Source organism: Crocuta crocuta, unplaced genomic scaffold (genome assembly GCF_008692635.1).
Source record: "Crocuta crocuta isolate KB4526 unplaced genomic scaffold, BGI_CrCroc_1.0 scaffold204, whole genome shotgun sequence".
Classification (NCBI taxonomy): Eukaryota; Metazoa; Chordata; class Mammalia; order Carnivora; family Hyaenidae; genus Crocuta; species Crocuta crocuta.
In genome coordinates, this window is record NW_027529603.1 from 553,697 (window position 1) to 575,303 (window position 21,607).

A 21,607-nucleotide genomic window follows, 5' to 3' on the forward strand; every position below is an offset into this window, starting at 1 on the left:
TATCAGTAATCAAAATTTGACATTTGAATTCTGTTATTCTTAGGCCTGATTTTCAAATTACCCAGGAGCCCATTATGTAAATCTAAAGAACCACTACAAAGGGCAAACAGGTTTGGGGAGGTGGGGACACATAGACTAGGAGACAAAAATGCTGAAAAACAGGTGTGGTATTATTTATACCATTTTGCATGCTTGGAGATTTTTACAGCTTTATTAAGGTATGATTTATATACACTAAAACTCACCCATTTTCAAGTACATAGTTTAATGAATTTGGGTGATGTATATAATAATGTGATCATGTAACTACTAAACCAAGATATACAATAGTTCTAGCATCCTACAAATTTCCTTTTGCTCCTTCATAGTCAATCCCCTCTTCTTCCAGGGCCCCAGGCAACAACTCATCTGCTGTCATGATTGTTTTGTGTTTTCTAGAATGTCATACAAATAAAACCAAACAGTACATAGCATTTGACCTTTATGCTTAGTATTTTTTAATTCACCCAGGTTATTGCATGTATTAATATTTTATTCCTTTTTAATGCTGAGTAATAATTCATAGTATGGATATAACACAATTTATTTATTCATTCACCAGTTGATGGATATTTGAGTTGTTTCCAGTCGGAGCTATTAGAAATAACCCTGTTGTTAACACTTGCAGACAAACCTTTGTATCCTTTAAATTTTGTCCCAAATGCATGTATTCCCATCTTCAAATTAGGGTTTGGGAAGAATTGCCTTTCTGAATAACTGGAACCCAGAATAAATGAATATAATTGCAGTTTGAATGACCATGAATTATATAACTTCTCTCCACATGCAATACTCAATTGTCTTTTTCTGTACTTTCTAATGTACTATATATATAAATATACAAGAGCTATTTGGCTTCCTCTAAGCAGTACATCTTGTTGATTTCCCCAGCAGACAAGATCAATCACATCACTAGGATGATATAAAATGCTTCACTGTAGCCTTAAGGATGTCTGATTTTCTTTGAAAAAATAATCTTTTAGAGCTACAGGCAACAACACAAAGGGGATGGAAATACATGCATTGGAACAATAGAATATATAAATCCAAATACAGCTAAAACTAATCTAGGGAGATAAAAGTCAGATGAGTGGTTACTGCTAGCAGGGGTCAGAGGTATCAACAGAAAAAGGGAGGCAGAGGTGAGGGAGGAATATGATCAAGTCTTAGAGTGCTACAACTGTTCTTTCTTCATCTGGGAGCTGGTTCCATGAATGTATGCATAAATAAAAATTCATCAAACTATGTAATTAACATTAGTACACTTTCCTATATGTATGTTTACCTCAATTTAAAAAAAAGCAAAAAATGGGGTGCCTGAGTGGCTCAGTTGGTTAATCATCCAACTCTTGATTTTGGCTCAGGTCATGGTCTCATGGTTTGTGAGATCAAGCCCTGCATCGGGCTTTGCGCTGACAGTGTGGAGCCTGTTTGGGGTTCTCTCTCTCTCTCTCTCTCTCTCACTACCCTGCTCACTCACTCTCTCTCTCAAAATAAACAAATAAACATTTTTTAGAAAGTAAAAAGCAAATAATAATAATCTTTCAACCTTGGGTCAGATGAGGTTAGATGTATGACTGCCTGGCATTATACCTGGTACATAATAAATGGTGCTTAATATATGTTTATCTTCTCTTTCCCTTGCTTCTATTTCCAAGGGAAGTGTTTGGCAGAATGTTAACATTACAATCATGGAGCTTAAATATTAATTTTTTCCCCTGAATAGATGAGTCATTGTCTCCTCCTGAAAACTGTTACAAAATGGGGTATGGGAAGAAGTACAGGGTAGGCTCTTCAACCTCCTATCTTTCCTTACCTGAGTGGATCCCAGGACACATTTTTAGTGGACATTGGGTTTTTGTGGAAACTCAAAGGTTTTGCACATAACAACGTGATCTAGGGCTATGCTTACTATTTCCCCAGTGTGGAGGATCCCAGTGGGCTTGGGCACCACAGATACCACCATCTCTGAAAACACATGAAATAATGACAAACTTGAGTTAACTAAAGCAGACTGAGTTTCTAAGGCTACTTGTAGAGGCTTGCCATCCCAAACCTCTACCTGGACCTTCCTTGTAGCTTGGAAAGTTCGTGTGGGGCACAAGGTCCAGAAAAACTGCTAGGAATGGGTCTTTAAGAGCAAAAGTCACTAAGCTTATGTGGTCTCGACATGAACTGATCCAATAAATATTTCTGGTCCACAATGTGAATAGATTGCCTCTTGGCAACTGTTGGTCAATGCTTCTTTTGTTCAAGTAGCATTGCTTTCTTTGCTCTCTGAAACAGCCTTATCCTCTCATACTCAGTTTCACAACAAACAAGAGAAACAGTTTGGGTCAACCAGCCATGGATGAGTCAATTTCTTTTTTTTTTTTTATGTTTTACTTATTTCTGAGAGAGAGAGAGAGCATGAGCAGGGAAGGATCAGAGAAAGAGGGAGACACAGAATCTGAAACAGGCTCCAGGCTCTGAGTTGTCAGCACAGAGCCGAATGTGGGGCTCGAACCCATGAACCGTGAGATCATGACCTGAGCCAAAGCCAGATGCTTAACCAACTGAGCCACCCAGGTGCCCTGAGTCAATTTCTTCTATCTGCCTTTCACACCAAGAAAGAGGAACTCAGCACAAGAGCTACTGAGGGACACAAGAAATAATGAAATGATGTATCAAACATTAATTCTTAGACTTCCACAAGACCATTTATACCATCAGAAGGGTACTTATGCAATAGCAGCCCAGTAGCTTGGAAGAGTCATTGGAGCTTCCAAAGATATAGAAAATTCATAAAGATCAAGTTCTAGGCTCAATGTGAATAAAGTAGATTTCCTGGATCAAAGATGAATGACCTCTCTTGAAAAAGCTGACCTTCTTTAGAGAAATGTGACAAAATCTCAGAAGCTTGAAATAGTATAATCTGTAAGTGGATCCCCATTCTGGGGGGATAAGAGATTCCTCCAAGAGATGAGGATGGAGAAGTTGAAGGAGAGAAGGTTGATAAAGAAGGGTCAGTAGGATCAGAACATGGTGGAATCATAATGGGCGTTGATATAATAAAGAATGACAACTTAGACATTGACATTTAATGTATTATTGTTCTGCTCTGCTGGAGAGAATAGCTGATTGTTCAGAAATTTAATTTAAGAGGTGATGCTAAACGATGTTTTTAACCTTGTCTAATATTATTGTTTGAGTGGGTAAGGAGACACTCTCAGCTCAACACACCCACTTTATTTCTGCCTGGATGTTGAAGGTGTTGTTTCCAGATACCACTCAGTAGACACACACATACATACACACATATGGTTGTCATGACAATCGAGGCATGGTCTAAACAAAACCACATCGAGACCATATCTGAATGAAGCCAGTAATTCAGACATTTTGGTAAAACCTTTTTGTTTTGATAGGAGTGAGAGAATTTGTTTGTCTACCCAGCAACAACAACAATAACAACAACATCAAAGGCCAAAAAAAAACCCTCTCCATCTGTCTACCTAGCAGACAGTGGTCCTGCCTAACTAAGTACTAATCCTAGGATTTGGGGATTAATTAATTAATTAATTTAGAATTAATTTAATTTAAATTAAAGCATTGGCATTTAAGGTATCAATTATTTTTCAAAAGGGCTCTCTGAATGAGGATTGTCCATCTCTTCTAGGTCCTTACTCACCAGGAGTCATAAGGACTAAACCACAGTAAAAATAATTGCCAAACCAGTCTAGCACAAAGTTCTGGTTTCCAGGAAACATTTTTGGTCATTTTGTTTTGGAGGAAACATTAAGATCCATAATTGTCAGTCTACCACTTGTTTTTTCCCTTGCAAACATTCTGAAGCTCAGTTTGAATTTGATTATCTTAGAATCTAATGACTCACTTAGGTATCAACATACCTAAATTAGAGCCCAAGTAATCACAGTGAGAAACAGCTAATAATGGTGCCTAATTTTCATTGAAGGCCTTAGATACTAGGAAAATTATCATTATTAACAAGCAATTACTTTATGGTGGACACTTGGGCTCAGGGAAGTCTATAAATATAAGCCAGACTACAAGGCCACACAAGACAAATAACCAACTAGTTAGACAAGTGGGTGATTAGGAGATTTGGGGGCAAAGTTTCAGGGGGCAAGTAAGATTTGAGCTGAGCCTCATAAAAAGTATAACATTTAATCATATTGGAAGTAAAGGAAGTAAAAAACCTGCAGGAAAGCCTGGGATGGTTTGGGTATTACCTTGTTCGGCCAACCATGTCCTACAGAAGAGCAATGGGAAAGGCTGTGTAGTGAAGAACTAATTTTACCCAAAGAGAGGTCTGGCCTTTGCCCTCGGCTACTAGGAGTTGACCTCTAGGCCTCTGGAATGTCTTGTCTAATAGGTAGGTCTTTGTTGTTTGGGAGCTTTGGCCACTGACAGTCTAATAATATGCTTTGTGATAGGGTCCCTCAGGGCATGCACTATGTTATGACTTCCATTGGAAATGATGACTAAAAGTATTAGCCAACCTCTAGGAGTACTTGGATACTGAAGGTTAGGCACACAAGCAGTATGTGATAGAGCCCCAATAAAACCTCTGGACACCAAAGGTTCAAGTGAGCTGCCCTATCTGGCAATAATTTGTGTATATTATCACTTATGGTTACTGGAGGAGGTGCTGCTGGGAGAGAATGCAGAAAGCTCTGCCTTTGGACCCCTCTTGGACTCTACTCTATGTGTCTCTTCCTTGGCTGATTTTAAGTTGTATCTTTTTGCTGTAATAAAACTATAACAGTAAGTATACCATTCCTGAGTTCTGTAGTCATCCTAGCAAATTATCAAAACTGAGGGTTATTATGGGAACCCTCAAATATGTAGCCAGCTAGTCTGAGGTACAGGTGGTCCTTGCACCACCAAACTTGTGGCTGATGTCTGAAGTAAGGACAGTCTTGTGGGAATTATGCCCTCAAACTGTACAGTTGGTGAAACTCAGGGCAAAGGTTGAAGAATTCAGTTATGTGTGGTATTGCCTACAAGCCTGCAGTTTTGACACAGTGCTGTAGGCAATTAAGTTCTTGAACAAGAGAACATGATAAGCAAAGTATAGTTTCATCTCACAGTAGTGCAGAAGACAGAGGCAAAGAGACTAGTGAGGGGACTCTTTCTCGTTCAGATGTAGGAAGATGAAGGTCTGGACCAGGGAAGAAGCTAAGAAAGGGAAATGGAATAATAACACTTATTGAGAGCATATGCTGCACCAAGCATCATGAGTATGCCATACACGTTTGGGGTTTTTTTGGTGGTTTTTTTTGTTTTGTTTTGTGTGTGTGTGTGTGTGTGTGTGTGTTTTGAGAAAGAGAACACAAGTGGTGGAGGGGCAGGGGGAAGGGAGAAAACGAATCTTAAGCAGGCTCCATGCCCAGTGTGAAACTCAGCACAGGGCTTGATCTCATGACCATGAGATCATGACCCAAGCTGAAATCAAAGATGGATGCTAAACAGACTGAGCCACCCAAGTGCCTGCATTTTTTCTCTTAATATTCATGGGCCCTGCTTTATTTTCATTTGGTCACACACACTTTAAAACACACTCACAATACCCAAACATCCAGAATTAGAAGGGCATGAAACTAAGGGTTTACAGGTTGAAAGAATATCCTGGGCTTCAGAACAAAACAATACCAATCAACTATTGAATAATCCTTTGATGAACACACAAAGATGTTTTGTTTTCAATGGAAAAGATTTAAGAACAAGAGTCAAGCTTCTTGAGCTCCCTGAGGCAGGGCCTGACTTCTTTACATATGCTTTTAATCCTAAAAACCATCTTGTAAGGTAGACACAATATTATTTCTATTTTTCAGTTGAAAACACTGATGCACAGATAGATTAATTAATTTGCCCCAAATCACCCAGCTGGCAAGTTGCAGAGCTGAGATTTAAAACCAGCTCAAATCTGACTGCAGTGCCTGACTCATAACCATTCTATCAAATGAGCTCTCCCTCATGTAAGACATTCTGTTAAAAGGATCAATAGTATTTGCTGGCCAACTGTATATAAGAGAAAAAAAGTAATGAAAAATACAGGGTGACTTCTGAGTTTAGCACATTGATAAGTGGAAAGGCCCCTACAGTCCAATTCTTCTATTTCATCATGAGCCAAAAGGACATGAAAAGATCTAGGTCATGGTCCCAAATGCGCTACTAAGAAGAGGACCTTGGCTAAAGTCACTTAATTTTCCTAGGTCTCCACTTCTTCAGTTGGAGTAAGCCCCTAAAATCTCTTCCAGCCATGAGAAGAAGCATAGTGAATGGCCAGCAGCATGAGCTCTAGAATGAAGCAGATTTGGGTCCTGGCTTTTGCTAGCTATGTGAGCTTGGGCAAGTAACTGAGCCTCAGCATTCTCATCTGGGAAATGGGGATTATAATACATAGGTTATAGGGGTGTTGTGAGGATATTTACTGTAATAAAATAATCCATGTGGGAGCACCTGGGTGGCTCAGGCAGTTAAGCTTCTGACTCTGGCTCAGGTCATGATCTTACAGTTCATGAGTTCGAGCCCCACATCGGGCTCTGTGCTGACAGCTCAGAGTCTGGAGCCTGCTTCAAATTCTGAGTCTCCCTCTCTCTCTGCCCCTTCCCTGCTCAAACTGTCTTTCTCTCTCTCTCTCTCTCTCTCTCTCAAAAATAAGTAATGAACATTTAAAAAATAATAAAATTTAAAAGATAATAAAATAAAATAATCCCTGTGAAGCCCTTAGCATAATGCCTGGCATATGGCTAAGCATTAGATACATGGTTTTACTGTTAGTATTCCAGCTCTAACATTTTGTGAGATAATGCAGAATTTGTTAGCCCCAATACCACCATTCCAAATAATCCCATTGGCCAAACTCAAGGGTAAATGGCAATCCTTATTAATTTGTCAATCCTTATTAATTTGTCAATCCTTATTAATAAATATATGAGGGAAACTAATATTTTTAAGCTACCCTTATGTAGATGTATATTCTGTATTCTACTGTGTGGCATTCACTGCTGTCTGGTGCTGCAGTAATACATATGATAAGCATACAAGTTCACACTGACACATAAGCAAAGAGAAAATATTGTAGGATGAAGATTCAGTATCACATCAGACCTTGATCAACACACAGATGAATCAGCACTTCTCTAAAGCAGAACAGAGCAGAACTAAATACTTAACCCATTTTTTATCAACTTCAAGCAAAACTGACTTCAAATTCAGCCAAAAGATTATTTCTACTTTCTCTTTTTTTTCTTGAGTAGTGCCCATCAGAGACAGTATTTTGACCTCACTCACATTTCTGTATAATGAGCTTGCCCTTGGTGAATGAAGGAAAATCCTTTAAATATAGAGATTATTGAAAATCGGCATCCCTGCTTACTAAGTATCTAGTGCCCCATATTTACCCATTAATAGAACTGTCAAATATCCTCATCATTCACTGGGAGTATGTTTGGGTCTAAACACTTGTTCATTGATTCTGAATTAGATTCACAGGGAAGAGAAGCCCAACCAGAGATAAAATTAAATGCAAAGCAAATATGATTTAATGGCATAGCCTTGTATGAAAAGTTTTAATTCCATAATGCAGTGTTTAACAGTAATGAAAAAAAACCCACAAGCAATTGTATGAGCATAATAGTTTCATCAACATTAACTTCATAATGCAGTATTTTTTCAGTAATGAGTGGAAATAAAAAGAATTGTGTGAGTCACAATGAAGCACACAGTGAACTGCATGAGCGTTAGGTCAAGTAATGACGGTAAAATGGGAGAAACATCATTCTTTGTGCAATGGGGTTACTGATCTCAGTCTTTCTATTTGTCTCTAGACTATAAGTTCCCTGAGGATGGAAATCCTGTCTTCATGTTCAGCCTTATAACCTCCAGAGCTTCAGTTTTAACATCGTGCCTGGCATATATTGGATTCTCAACAATTATGAACTGAATAGATGAATTGTAAATATTTTTTAATTATAAACATTTTAATCTATTTTCAGTTTGCCTGATGGTGAATAAAACATGTCATTGTTCTTGTTTCAATTTATATAATAAAATTGAAATTAGAAATAGTAATAATTATTGCTATCACCTTAATTATTATTCCATGTTTGCTACCCCCTCTTTCAAGATTCTCCTCCTTCTCTCACTAGCTAAGGGGAAAGGGGAAATACCAATGTGAACAAATGGGGGATTAGAGGTCACTGGGCTAGGTGCCTGAGAGTCTGACCCCCAAAATAAAAGTATAAAACCAGTTTGTTTCCATTATTATTGAATAAAGATGGTTCTCAAACCAAATCAGTGGACATTTTCTAGGTGTCCACAACTAAAAAGTGAAAGGCACAATGGAGGTTAGTAAGAAGATTTGCTTTCTAGGAGATTATGACTTAGGAAAGTTAGAATTTTTATATAAACTATTCACTTCCACTAACTCCTAGCTTTATTCCACTGCAATTTAATATCATTCTATGTCTAAGAGACTGCTCACTCATCAATAACTAGTCACACACAACTCTGTCTCCACTTTATAGACATCATAATGATCTATAATTTTGTCAAAGGTAGTGTGCAGCTTGTTCAGGAACAAGTGTATCCACTTGTCCAGTGGAGCCTGTCCACTCCCTTATACTGAGGGCTGCTGCTGGAAAGCTGAGTGAAGCCCACCATGCCACAGAAAGGAGCAATGAGGTAGAAAAAAGTTAAATCAGGCAAAATAATTGGCAAGACCTGATTAAGCAGTGGTACCTCCTTATTCAGCACAATTTTGTGAAGCTCTCCGAACTCTAAGCCAGGGAAACTGGAAAGTGTGGAGCAGCTAATTTCTTGAGAAAATATTCTTAGTTGTTTGTGATATGTCTGGTTGGTTTTTTGTTTTGGTTTGGTTTGGGGGTGATTTTTGCTTTTGTTTTTGTGTGTGTGTGTGTGTTGCTAGACTTTGCTTCAGACCGTGTTGGAATATTCAAAGCTAGGGCAGCTTGTTTGATTGGAACACCATCCCCTAACATCTGGATTCTCCCTGTTTCTGTAGATCAAGTGAGTGGGTTTACATAACAAGAGATTAACAAGGATTGAGAAGGCTGTGTGAAACTCATTTAGCGAAGTCCCAGGCCAAGGTTAATTTGCTTGCCAGTTACCCTGATTCCTATATGTACTCTAGCTAGATCTTTTATTTCTTGGATGTCAGGAATGTTTTCATTTCTTCAGATAGATTACTTTGAGTTTATACTACATTCTTTGCTAGAAAGAGGCTTTCTGTCTCTGCCTCCCACTCCCCACTCCAGGAGAGCATCTTCAGCAGTGACTCTAAGCCTTTCTAAAATCTCTGCTTACTTTCTCCATCTGTAAAACGGGGAGGATCCCTTGACCACCAGTTGGGAAATGACTGCTGTGACTGCCTGCAGCAAACTGCTCTTGTGCAAAATGTTTAGAATGCTTCAACCTTAAAATTTACAACTTTGACTTAAGGGTTTTTCATTGAACTTTCAATACTTGACCCCAGGCAAGATGATCTCAGTTCTGCCTCATTGCTGATGTGGCCACTGTATCCTTCGTTGTGGAAGGAAAGAACTATATGGCCTAATTACTTCAGATTTTAAAACACATTCCCTAAGATGAAGAAGTATATCTTTTTAAAGCAATTTCCTGCTGTTTTTGCTAAACTGGATGCCTTTTAGCTCTAAGAAACTGATTTAAGTTAAAAAAAGAAAAGCAGTGGGGGTGGAGGGAATTAACCAAACCACAGCAATATACCGTATTAACAGCATGATTTAGTGCTAAGCCACTGCCACTTTACTCAAACGCCTGCATTCTCCTCTTTTGCGGATATGAATTGCTCTCCACCTACCAACAGTCACGCACAAATTGTATAATACCGTACATTGCTCCATCTCTCTGCTTTTGAGTTGAAATCCTAACTCCACGTATGTTAATTTACCTGAAGAAGATGGACGCACTCGGGTTACTCTGAGTCTGGCAAGGCTGGCCTTGTCGTAAGTCATCAGCAACTTGTTCTGGTAACATGCCTGTTTTCCGCTATAAATTATAGCAGTTAATTATCCTCAATGAAAAGGACACACAGGAACCAGTCTTCATGTCTGTAGCATCATTTGTCACCAATCACACCCTCTTTTGTTCTGTGCTCCATACGCTGAGTAGGGCGTTGTTTGTGAAGGATTTACACCAAGCCAGTCACACTGCCTAACCCAGACACCGCTGGAGCCCGTGTGGAGATGGAGTCATAGCTGCTATCAGGGACAGAGAAACCAGGAGAGTTCATTGGAGGAAAGGAAGTTCTGCCTGTAATCTCATTCACACTCAGCTTTACTCAATTGGTCATTGAGATTGATGCCTCCACTGACTGGAGACACTAGAATGGGATCCGGGACGTGGCAAGGTGAGCTAAGCAGGCCCAGCTGCTACCTTGCAGGGATTTGCAATTTAGCTGGTATAAGCAGCGAGTATTGTTAGAGAGCTCTAGGACTTTGAACTTTGTTGGGATAGGGGATGGGGGTGTTCAGGAAGAGCAGGCTATTACCTTCTTCATAAGGAGTTTGGTAGCATATGGACAGTTTACCCTGACTCCTCCAGTTTGGGGGATTAAAAAATCTAACATTATTTGAATCTTTAAGCTGTTGGAAGAAACAACCAACTAAAATCTCCATTCTGGCTACAGGGTAGAAATAATCGGAGTGATTTACTGGGCACATTTAGTGCTCATTTCACTTGCAGAAAGCTTGGGACCCCCCTGGAGGGATAAAGAATGAATATTTATTGGAGGCTAATAATAGTGGTGAAATCAAATTTGTATTTTTTCAGTGAAAGAAATAGGGTGATATTTTTGTATTTCCCTCAGGAATTCTGTCTCAATCGTCCAATTTTGATACATATTCACAATATACCCTGATAATATGCTAAATACTTATAAATGCAGCATAACTTGGCTATATTGTTATTTCTTGTATCCATTGTTAATTGAGGAATATAAAATGCAGTTAGGCAACCAATATAGAGTGCCTACCATGTCCCAGGCACTGTGCTAGGTGCTGGGGACATAAAAATGAACAAAAGTCAGTCCCCACGCATAGGTAACATGTAATCCTGCTAGAGAAGGGTACTGTTTGTGTTGTTTGGCCATAAGCTTGCCCCTACTTTTACATTTTATCTTTTACTTTTCTGCCTCACTGTCCCACTCCACTGATCTCCATGCTGTCCCTCCAACTGCAAGCACATGCCTGCCTGTGTGCCTCCTGTTCCCTCTATCCCCAGATGCCCATCACTTAATTCAGGTTCTGACTACACCACAGAAAACTGCAGTCTCCATCAGTCTCTCAGTCCCCACATGGCTTTATTTTTCTTCTAGCGTTTATCACCACCTGATACATCATATAACAATGTGTTACTTTGTACATTTTCTATCTCCCTCAACTAGACTATGAGCTTCACACAAGCAGAGACTCTGCAGTCTTAGGCACCACTGTATTACCTGCCTAGTACAATGCCTAGCACATAGTAAATAATAAGTATTGATTCAATGTCTAAATGAAAAGAGTCAGCAAGATGGGATCCAGAACTCAAGTGGAGATGTTGGCCTTGGAAGAACAAAAGGCACAGCCCTTCCTCTGAGAAAAGAAGAAACAAGGTAAAGATGGGCCTTTAATTGATAAGGTTAATAATAGTTGGAAATGGGGGGACATTTTTAGAGCCTGTAATTGGGGAGGAGGTATAGTGGAGCAAGGTGATCCACCTGGAGTGAGGACACATGAAATTAAGATGGAATGTAAAGAAAGAATTGCCTCTTCCTTTCCAACCCAGGCCCGGCAGAATGGCTCCCGCAAAGAAGGGTGGCGAGAAGAAGAAGGGCCGTTCTGCCATCAACGAGGTAGTGACCCGAGAATACACCATCAACATTCACAAGCGCATCCATGGAGTGGGATTCAAGAAGCATGCCCCTCGGGCACTCAAAGAGATCTGGAAGTTTGCTATGAAGGAGATGGGAACCCCAGATGTGCACATTGACACCAGGCTTAATAAAGCTGTCTGGGCCAAAGGAATAAGGAATGTTCCATACCGTATCCGTGTGCGGTTGTCCAGAAAACGTAACGAGGATGAAGATTCACCAAACAAGCTCTATACGTTGGTTACCTACGTACCTGTCACCACTTTCAAAAATCTACAGACCATTGATGTGGATGAGAACTAATTGCTGATTGTCAAATAAAGGTATTTCTGCNTAACTTGGGTGGCCCAGGACATCCAGGTCAATGGCTGGAACTTACACCCCTGGATCTCAAGACAGATGGAGAATTAAAACTCCAGGACTAGAAATCACTGGCATACAGGTATGGTGGCAGCTGGGAGCTACATCACAAAGGGTTTAGAACAAGGGAAAAGCATGCCAAGGATAGACCCCAGGAAACTACAAACATTCAGTGTGTGTGTGAAGGATGCAGAGCTTCTGAAAGACTGAGAGGGAGCCTGGTGGGCAGCAGACGTAAAGAGGAAAGAGGGAGTAGGGAACTCCAGTAAGGAAAAAGCTTCAGAAGGAAGGGAGGAACCAGTGGTGTAAATTCTGGAAAGAGGTCAGAGGAAGAACCAATTACTCCAATTAGTTATTAAAAAATTATGGGTTTGGCAATTATCTTGCTGCTAGATGTTTACTGATTCCATTGCATTAAAACAATGCTTAGTTTACTTGCTATACTGCTAAGTCAGTAGTTTCCAAGCAGCGCTGCACATTAGAATCCACCAGTGAGCTTTTAAAATACTAATGCCTGAATTTTCCCCCTGAATAATTATAACAGAATGTCCAAGAGGTGGGGCCCAGGCATTAGTTTATTATGAAAGCCCCAGGGGATTATAATATGCAGCCATGATTCATAAGGACTGTGCTAGAGGGAACTGAGCTTTCCACAAATAACCACATAGAGAACCTCCATGTTTGGCACATATTGGGTAACCCTAGCCCAACCAGTACGGTACAGGACAGAAAACTTTTGTCTTGAGGTAATAGGAACAATCTGTTGGGATGATGGTGGACCTTGTCTAGGCACCTAAACTAGGGGATGTTAATGGTCACCTTCTCTGCCAGGTATTTGCTTCCTTGGTTTGGCAGCTCCTTCAAATAAAGGTCCTAGTCTATTCACATCATCATCACCACCATCATTATATCTGTTGAGCTCTTTATTGTACCAGGCATTTGCTAGGAGCATTATATTCATTAACTTATTTAATATGATACTCTTGTGAAATTGGTACAGTTTTTAATCCCTATTTCACGGGACAAAGAAACTGAGGCTCATAAAGTGACTTGCCCAAGGATCATGAATCTAGAAAAATGCAGAGCTGGGACACTAATCCACCTCTGTCTTGCTCCAGAGCTGAAGCTCTGAACTATGTCTACCTCATACTGCTCTACAACACTGTTGGAGTTGGAATCCTCTACCTGCCTGAGTACCTCCCTTGCAGCTTCCAAGGAAGACTGCTCTCTAAACTCCACTTCCCCCTAGGCTGGACACTTCCTTGCAAGATTCATGCATAGCTGCCCAAGACCCAGTGCTGACATTTAACCCTTCCCTTGGTATTACAGGTAAAGATTTGTCTTCTACCGTCAATGCACATTGACTTCTGTTAAAGGCACTTAGAGTTCCCAAAATCCTAGTGCAAATGAAAACTGATCCCTAAAAATCCATGCAAGCAGAACACAGAATTCAAAATCAAAGGTGTAAGAGTGTTATTTCCTTGGCTTCAGCAATTAGTTCTCAGGAAAGAACATTCCAGAGAAACAAGTTAAGTAGAAATGCATGAGCTAACCAAATCAGCCTTTATTACTGACGTTGTATTTCAATTAGGCATTACTTACTTATTATAGAGCAAGTGGTGGGTTTTTTGTTTATCATGTATTAGGTCTTGGATCCTTTTTGTCATAAGTACTTCCATGTTCACTGTACTTCTCCATTTAAGCATCCATCATAAAGAGAAGTTATTTCATGGGAATACTTTGCTCCCTATGTATTAATCTCTGACTTTGAAAGTACCTAGAAGGCAGGAGGATTTCCACAGGGGGTCCTTCACCTATAATTATCATCCCCTTAGGATCTTGTAATCACACCAGCTATGAAAGGGTACACCAGTGAGATTGCCCTTAATGCTGTGATAAATACATACCTAAAAGGGTGCAATTAGTGAGGACTGGGAAGTCACCCAAACTTGCCAAAGACATTGTCACTTCTATCAGACTCTTTTGGGAAATTCATCTTATATAAAAGCTTCTTTACTTGTTCAAAGGTAGGTCTTTGAGATGGATTGTTTTTCTTGTACCTCTTAATCAACTCTAGTGATCAAGAGTAAGAGTCATGCACTGATTTACTGATATTTATTTATTTATTTATTTATTTATTTTTGAGAGAGAGAGAGAGAGAGAGCACAAATGGGGGAGGGGCACAGAGAGAGGGAGACACAGAATCCAAAGCAGGCTCCAGGCTCTGAGCTGTCAGCACAGAGCCCGATGCAGGGCTTGAACCCACAAACCATGACCTGAGCTGAAGTTGGAAGCTCAATTGACTGAGCCAGCCACGCACCCCATGATTCACTGATACTCAGAACTGCAGAACTGAACAGTTTAGAATCATCTATTCGCAGGTTTCCCCGTGTTTGTTAATGTTAGCCAGAGCAGTCAGGAAGATTTAATTGAGCTTTACATTCAATAGTATGAACAACGAAATTAATACATGTGATTTTTGTAAATTTTACAAATATGAATTTGATAATAAAATTCAATATACTTTTTCAACATACTTTTTCAATATACTTTCACATATCAAACTCTTACAGAGGGACCATCCCATTTCTGATACGCAACCTGTGTCTACCCCCTTGGATTCATTGATATAGTGTCCCTTTTTATTTTTAAAGATAAGGAAACTAAAGCCCAAAGATGCTACAATGCCAAAGGCTTGAAGATTCAAGCACAGGAGGGCAACAATGCCATGGGTGTGGCTAGATCAAAGGGCTCTGTAACATCAATGGAAGAACATTTCTATTCCACCACTGTCCCATGAGCACTTACAAAGTCAGAATTCTCATTCTATGTTTTAGTAAATTATTTACACAAATTATCATACCCAAATGCATGTCTAAATCCCAAAGTGATGGTATTGTGGCTCCATAGCTGTACCTGTGGATGGGGCATGTGGCATATGAACATGCTTGCCATGTTTTCATCATCATATGCATCACTTTGTCATAGTGTTTTTAATGGCACCAGAGGTCTACAGAAATACTGTAGAGCTGCCATCTTGGGATTCTTTCTCTCTTCTCTCTCCACATCTTCTCCCTAGACGGTTTCCTTTCCATTGATGGCTACATTATAGCCTCAGATAGTGGTGGTCCCCAAATTTCCATCTCCATCTGAGCCTCTGTTCCAAGTTCCTGACACATATTCCAATTGCCTACTGTATCATTTCTAACTGGAAGAAGACTGGGAAAAGCCAGAAAAATGCCAAGAAGTTGTTACTTGATCCAATAGATTGCTCTTGTTGACATATCTTTTTCCAAGACATAACATGGGCTCATGCTTAGGTGATGTGATGGTTTCGGATGATGATCAAGTCTCCTTTGCCCCTTCACCCCTTTCCTCTGAAGGGCAAGGACAGCAATTCTCAGGCTTCTCTATAATTAGCTCCTCAAGAGACACTAGAATGCCTAACAAAACAAAGCTCTTCCTTCCATGGGAGGCGAGAAAAGAAGGAAAGAAAAATAAAAACAACCTAGCACTAGAAATAATCAAAACAGAAGCATGTGCCAAACTCTGTAGAGGAAAATGTAATTTAAACCCTCTGAAAAGTGTCCTCACTTTCACTGATTCATTTATTCATTCATTCAACTAATATTTTAATATTTACTGAGCACCTACCATGTACCAACCATGTTCTAGGCACTTGAAATACAGGAGGGAACAGAGCAGACAAAAGCTCTTCCCTCAGGGAGCATATATCCAGAGGCAGAAAATAGCAATCCACCAAACATATGTAATTTGTCAGTTTGTGATAAGACACAGAAGAGTTTAGGCAAATGAATCTCCATCAGTGATGGACCATGGAATCTAAGCCAGGTGAGTAGGAAAATGGGGTATGAGAGAAAGTGAAGTACAGTGAGATCAGTGGATTGGATGTCCCACTTAGTACATTGGTGGAGTTGGGAAACTAAAGGGAATTCACTAAAAAAATATATATATATATATTTATTATATTATGTATAAATATAATATAATATAATAAATATATATATTTATATATATTTATATATAAAAATATATAATATACATATATGGGGTAGAGGTCAAAGAGTAAGATATTGACATGGAAATTGTAGAAGGGATCCAGTTACAGGTAATGACATAGAAATGGGCAGCTGAGGCAGGTGAAGAATATAAAATCATGGGAGAAGATGGGGGTAAAAAAAAAAACTGACAGGACAGGACACATCTTCCTAATGGATACTAAGGTCACCCAAAATTATAATGGAAATAGGATTGGAGAGAGAGGAACAGAAAGCCCAGGACTATAACTGTGTACTTCTACCAGAGAACTATATGGGAATAAGGGAGCAAACCTGACCCTTAAACAGGTTTCTCAATCTCTCTGGGTCTCAGTTGCCTCCTCTAAAAATGAATTGGCACAAATAAATAATCTATAAGGTGACTTCCACCTAATAGTTCCAGTTTGGGACAAAATGAGACAGTTGATTCAACCCCTCAGCCTCCATCTGAGAAATTAAAAGGGTCAAATTAGCTAGTGTACCAATTCATCTGTTAAACAATATTTGGAATTACACGGTGAATTAGGCATTCCTTATGAGATCTAGTCTTGAGCCCTTACTAACTGCCTTAATTAATCATGAGGGAAAGAAAATTCAATTTTGCCACCAACACCTGTCCCTCTCTTCATTCTATTATGTCATTTCCACCATTTAGGAGCTGACAATGCTCCTTTCTCATCAAGTGTGACTTTCTCAACTTGGCATTTAAAAATCTCCACCAAAAGGCCCATCCTAGTCAGTCAGTCATTCTTAGTGCTCCCCAACATGGGCTGACCGGCTCTGGGCTGACCAGCTCTAACAATGCTGCTTAGGCCCTTTATTCCGCTTTTGCCCTGCACAACCCACACTTTCTTACCCACACACACATCCTCGGCTCACTCCTGCAGAGGACAGAGTGATGTCAGCCTAGCTCCTGCCATAGACAAGTTCCATATATGGTTAGTGCTCATTATAGAAATGACCTTGCTTATTTGCACTTGTCTAAGAGAGTCCACTTTTAAATATTTATGACATCTAGTGACTAGTATGAGCCAATTCCCAGGAAGAACAGTAGTTTATTGTTTGGTTTTGTTTTTAGTCTCTGTAGGATTATACTTAAATTGCATGGCTGTTGTTAAAAATTAATTTACTTAAACATATATCAAAGCTGGATAGTAATGAGATAATTGGGAGAAATGGGAATAGTGTATGAACCCAAACAGTGTAGTTATTGGTGTAAAATGAATTCTCTATTACCATCAAAATTTCATGATTTCTCTGATCTGAGAATTGAGGCAGATTTTCTCATTATATACTATCATCTTTCCCTTGGCTCCTCTTTTCCGTTTATTTAAACATACCAAGAACAGTCAATAATGTTTGATCATTCTGGTTGAAATTCCCTTGTCCCTTGATTTATTTGTTAAACGGCATTCAGAACAACATGAAACTATTGGTCAGCATATACAATTCCCAAGGGTTTTACATTTAAAACTATCAAATGAAAAATAATTTTAAAGAACCATGTTCCACCCTCACTCATCTCCTATTTCTCTTATAGATTACATCTTTGTGACAGTTTTAATCTCTGCTGAAAATATGTATAATTTGTGTGATCTTTTGGAATTTATAAACCTGGAGGGAAATTTCTTAAAATAAATAAACAAATCCTAAGGCTGAGAAGAATTTATTTAAGGACTCAACATCCTGGGGAACAAAATCCACACTCAACATCATTATAATTGGAATGTGGCCAAATGAAGCAAATCCCAAAGGATCCCTGTGTTCCAGATGCAGCCAGAGTATTTTTAGTCCTGCTCTCCTTCAACTCAATATGCCTAGATTTGGATGGGGAAACTCACCCTAATATCCAGAACACTTTACAGTATGGAATTTTTGTTCAGTGCTTTTCCAAAAGCATAAGCTATTTAAACATAGATGGATAGATAGATAGATAGATAGATAGATAGATAGATAGATAGATAGATGATAGATAGATAGATAGATAGATAGATAGATGATAGGCAGTATGCATCTTGTTCTTTCTTATATATATGAACAAATCAGACACAATATTGTTCTCTGCTAGGGTAGGATACACTGTTCATTGCTGAGAAATGAAAAAGCAGATTCAGGGTGCCTGGGTGGCTCAGTCAGTTGAGCATCTGACTTTAGCTCAGGTCATGATCTTGCAGTCAGTTGGTTCGAGTCCCTCATCAGGCTCTGTGCTGACAGCTTGGAGCCTGGAGCCTGCTTCAGATTCTGTCTCTCTCTTTCTCTCTGCCCCTCCCCCACTTCTGTTATGGCTCTCAAAAATGAATAAATGTTTAAAAAAATTTTTAAAAAAGAAGCAGATTCCCTGATGGTTCACTTGAAAATATGTTCAGTAGAATCCTACCCAAGCCTGGGTCCTTTCATGGGGCAATCAAACTGATGGCATACCTGCAAAAAGACACATAGGTCATTTTGATGTGAAATCCATCATGTAGAGCAAATTAAAAGTCCACACAGATTGCAGAGCCACTGTTTGCAGGGACAGTGGGGATAATACTTCAGGTAAGCTCAGCTATACCCATATTTATGAATGCTATGAGGTCATAATTATCCAGAAAAAAGTGAATATTTCTTCCAAATAAATGTGATTCACATGTACATGTCACATTTTAAAATACATGTAAATGTTCATAGACTTATCTATAATTAACAAACAAGCAGTTATGTGTTATGCTATTTACATTGCTGCTTTCCACTAGTCTATGGATATCAACCTTTTGTTAGTTATACTCAGTAAGAGATATGTTAGAAATACTCTTCCCAATTACTTATATGCCTGTTAATTTTCAGTGTGGTGTTCTCATCACATATAAGTATTTCCTTCTAGTACTTTTTCCTTTTCTTTTTTGTTTTTTTGTTTTTTTGAGAGAGAAAAAGAGAGTACAAGTTGGAGAGGGGCAGAGAGAGGGGGACAGAGGATCCAAAATGGGTTCTGGGCTGACAGCAGAGATCATGACCTGAGATCATAACCTGGGCCAAAGTCAGATGCTTAACTGACTGAGCCACCCATGTGCCCCTCCTTCTAGTACTTTTAAAGTTTCAGTTTTCATGCTGAAAATTAAAGCCATCCGCAAATTAATTTTGCTTAAAGGTGTGTACTGGGGGTCTAATATTATTATTGCCAAATGGTTAGACAGTCATCCTGAATCCTTTATTCCAACAATCACTCCTTTTTTCACTTATTTGAAATTCCACTTTTTCATATTCTAAATTATCTTATTTACTTTGGCCCATTTCAGGACTACCTCCTTATCTTTCTTGTCTCAAATCTCACCACTCCTACCACTCACCTTCACCCTCATCTCTAAGCTCTGGCCATACTAACCTACTAACAATTCCAGATTGGGCCATCCTCTCTTAGATTTTACACACACTATTCCTTCTCTTTGGAATTACCTTTTTTGACCCTTTTTCCTAGCAAACTTCTACTCTTCCTCATCTCCACATGACCCATTCCCCATACCCAATCTGGACCCAATGCCACTCCCATGCACATGACACTCTTAAGACTTCTATCAACTGTTCTATAACTCCGCTTATTTGTCTTTCCCACCAGACCAACAGGGTCTTGAAGGCAGGGAATATTTCTTATTTATTTTTGTAGCCTTAAGTGTCAAGCACAGTAGCTGTTAGGTAAATTAATTAGACCTAGCCTGTGCCTACTACTTGCAAAGACTCCTTGCTCTTGCTTATAGATGTACTCTTTAGATACTAATCAGGATTTTCTACCAGCATCTCCAGCCACGTCTTCCCTGGCACCAGTGGAGGGGCCTAGTTCAAAATCCTTCCTAGGCCTCCCTGTCTAGATATAATGACCCACCCATTCCCATCCATGCCCCAAGAGGTAACACAAATCCTCCTTCAAGATAATCCATTTAGATGACAATAGATCCTTGGGAACAATGATGGAAACAGGGTTTGTTGTAGAATTTCACTAGTTTATATTTCCTACCACTCAAATGCCTGGCTCTTACTGGAAACTCCAGTTGACAGGAATGTCATCATTGAGCAGAGCATCCATCAAGCTTCCCTTTGGGCAGTATTTTGTGACAATAACCACATCTGGCACTTTAATGCAGACTTCAATGAATCTGCAAATGTTTGGATGATCTAATTCTCTGGGAAAATTAATAACACAGACCAGAAAGGATTTATCTGGAACATGGTCTCCTAATTCCCACTTTAAAATCTGACCTAGTTTTTCTGAGCACATAAAAGAACAAATATCCTCCTGGATTTAGTGTTGTATACAAATAAAGCTTACAAATCCACCTGTTGTGATGCAAAATTAAGAATTTAAAAATATGTATATACCATCATCATCACAATTCATTTTGTGCCAGGTACTATATGTACCTCTAATATCTCTAATCTGCACAACAACCCTGACCACTATATGATTATCTCCACTGTAAAGGAGGAAACTGAGGCTCAGAGAAGTGAAGTAACTTGGCCAAGATCCCCCATAGGTAATAGAGCCAGATGCTAAGCCTGATCCTGCAATTTCCAAAATTCACTCATGGCTTTTTAACATTGTCACAGTGTATTCTGATATAAAATACAAAAACAAAGAGAAAATTCTCACATTGAGGAAAGTTTTTATTTTTCTCAAAAATGTTGTTGCTTTGGAAACAAAGACAATTTTCTCAAGCCAGGTAGTCACAGACTTTTCAGAGTCTTTCCACACCTGTCTCTCATACATTTGTTTCTCTTTAAGTTGGAGTCACCCATCCCCCACTCCTGGAGAGGAAGAAGGTTCTCCCCAGATCCCAATTGTAGCTGGCATTTCTGTGTGGTTAATTACTACATTTGCACCATCAGCACAGAGGCACACGTGCTGCTTTGCATAAACCAAGAATTGCCTTACAGAGTATCCATGGGGAGTTTTCTAATCATAACATTTTTGTCCAATCAAAATTCCACCATCTTTTCAGCTTAAAGGTTGTTTCCTCAATCATTAATCCTTGGATTAGATCACAAATGAGACATCGTCTAAAAGATAGCACAAGAGCATTACTTTTCAAAACTAATACTATCAAGGAAAGGAATATTTATGCTTGTTGTATCAGCTGGTAGATGAAGGGACTTCTGTCCCCTGTCCCCTCTTTTAGGAGGATTGAATGGAAGGCTCTAGTCTTTCCCACCCCTGATTCACTTTCCACTGAGTGAGTGGACTATCTGATGGGTTACACAGTGTGTGCTGCAATTACTGGTGGGC

General features: G+C 39.3%; 1 long non-coding RNA gene and 1 pseudogene across 1 annotated transcript in view; one reads left to right on the top strand and one right to left on the bottom strand.

The window, feature by feature from the left end:
• LOC144229777 (uncharacterized) overlaps positions 1-21,607 on the bottom strand; it is a 63,706-nt gene that overhangs the window by 7,897 nt on the left and 34,202 nt on the right. The gene's annotated exons all lie outside the window — the stretch shown is intronic.
• On the top strand, positions 11,841-12,267 carry LOC144229756 (large ribosomal subunit protein eL31 pseudogene; annotated as a pseudogene).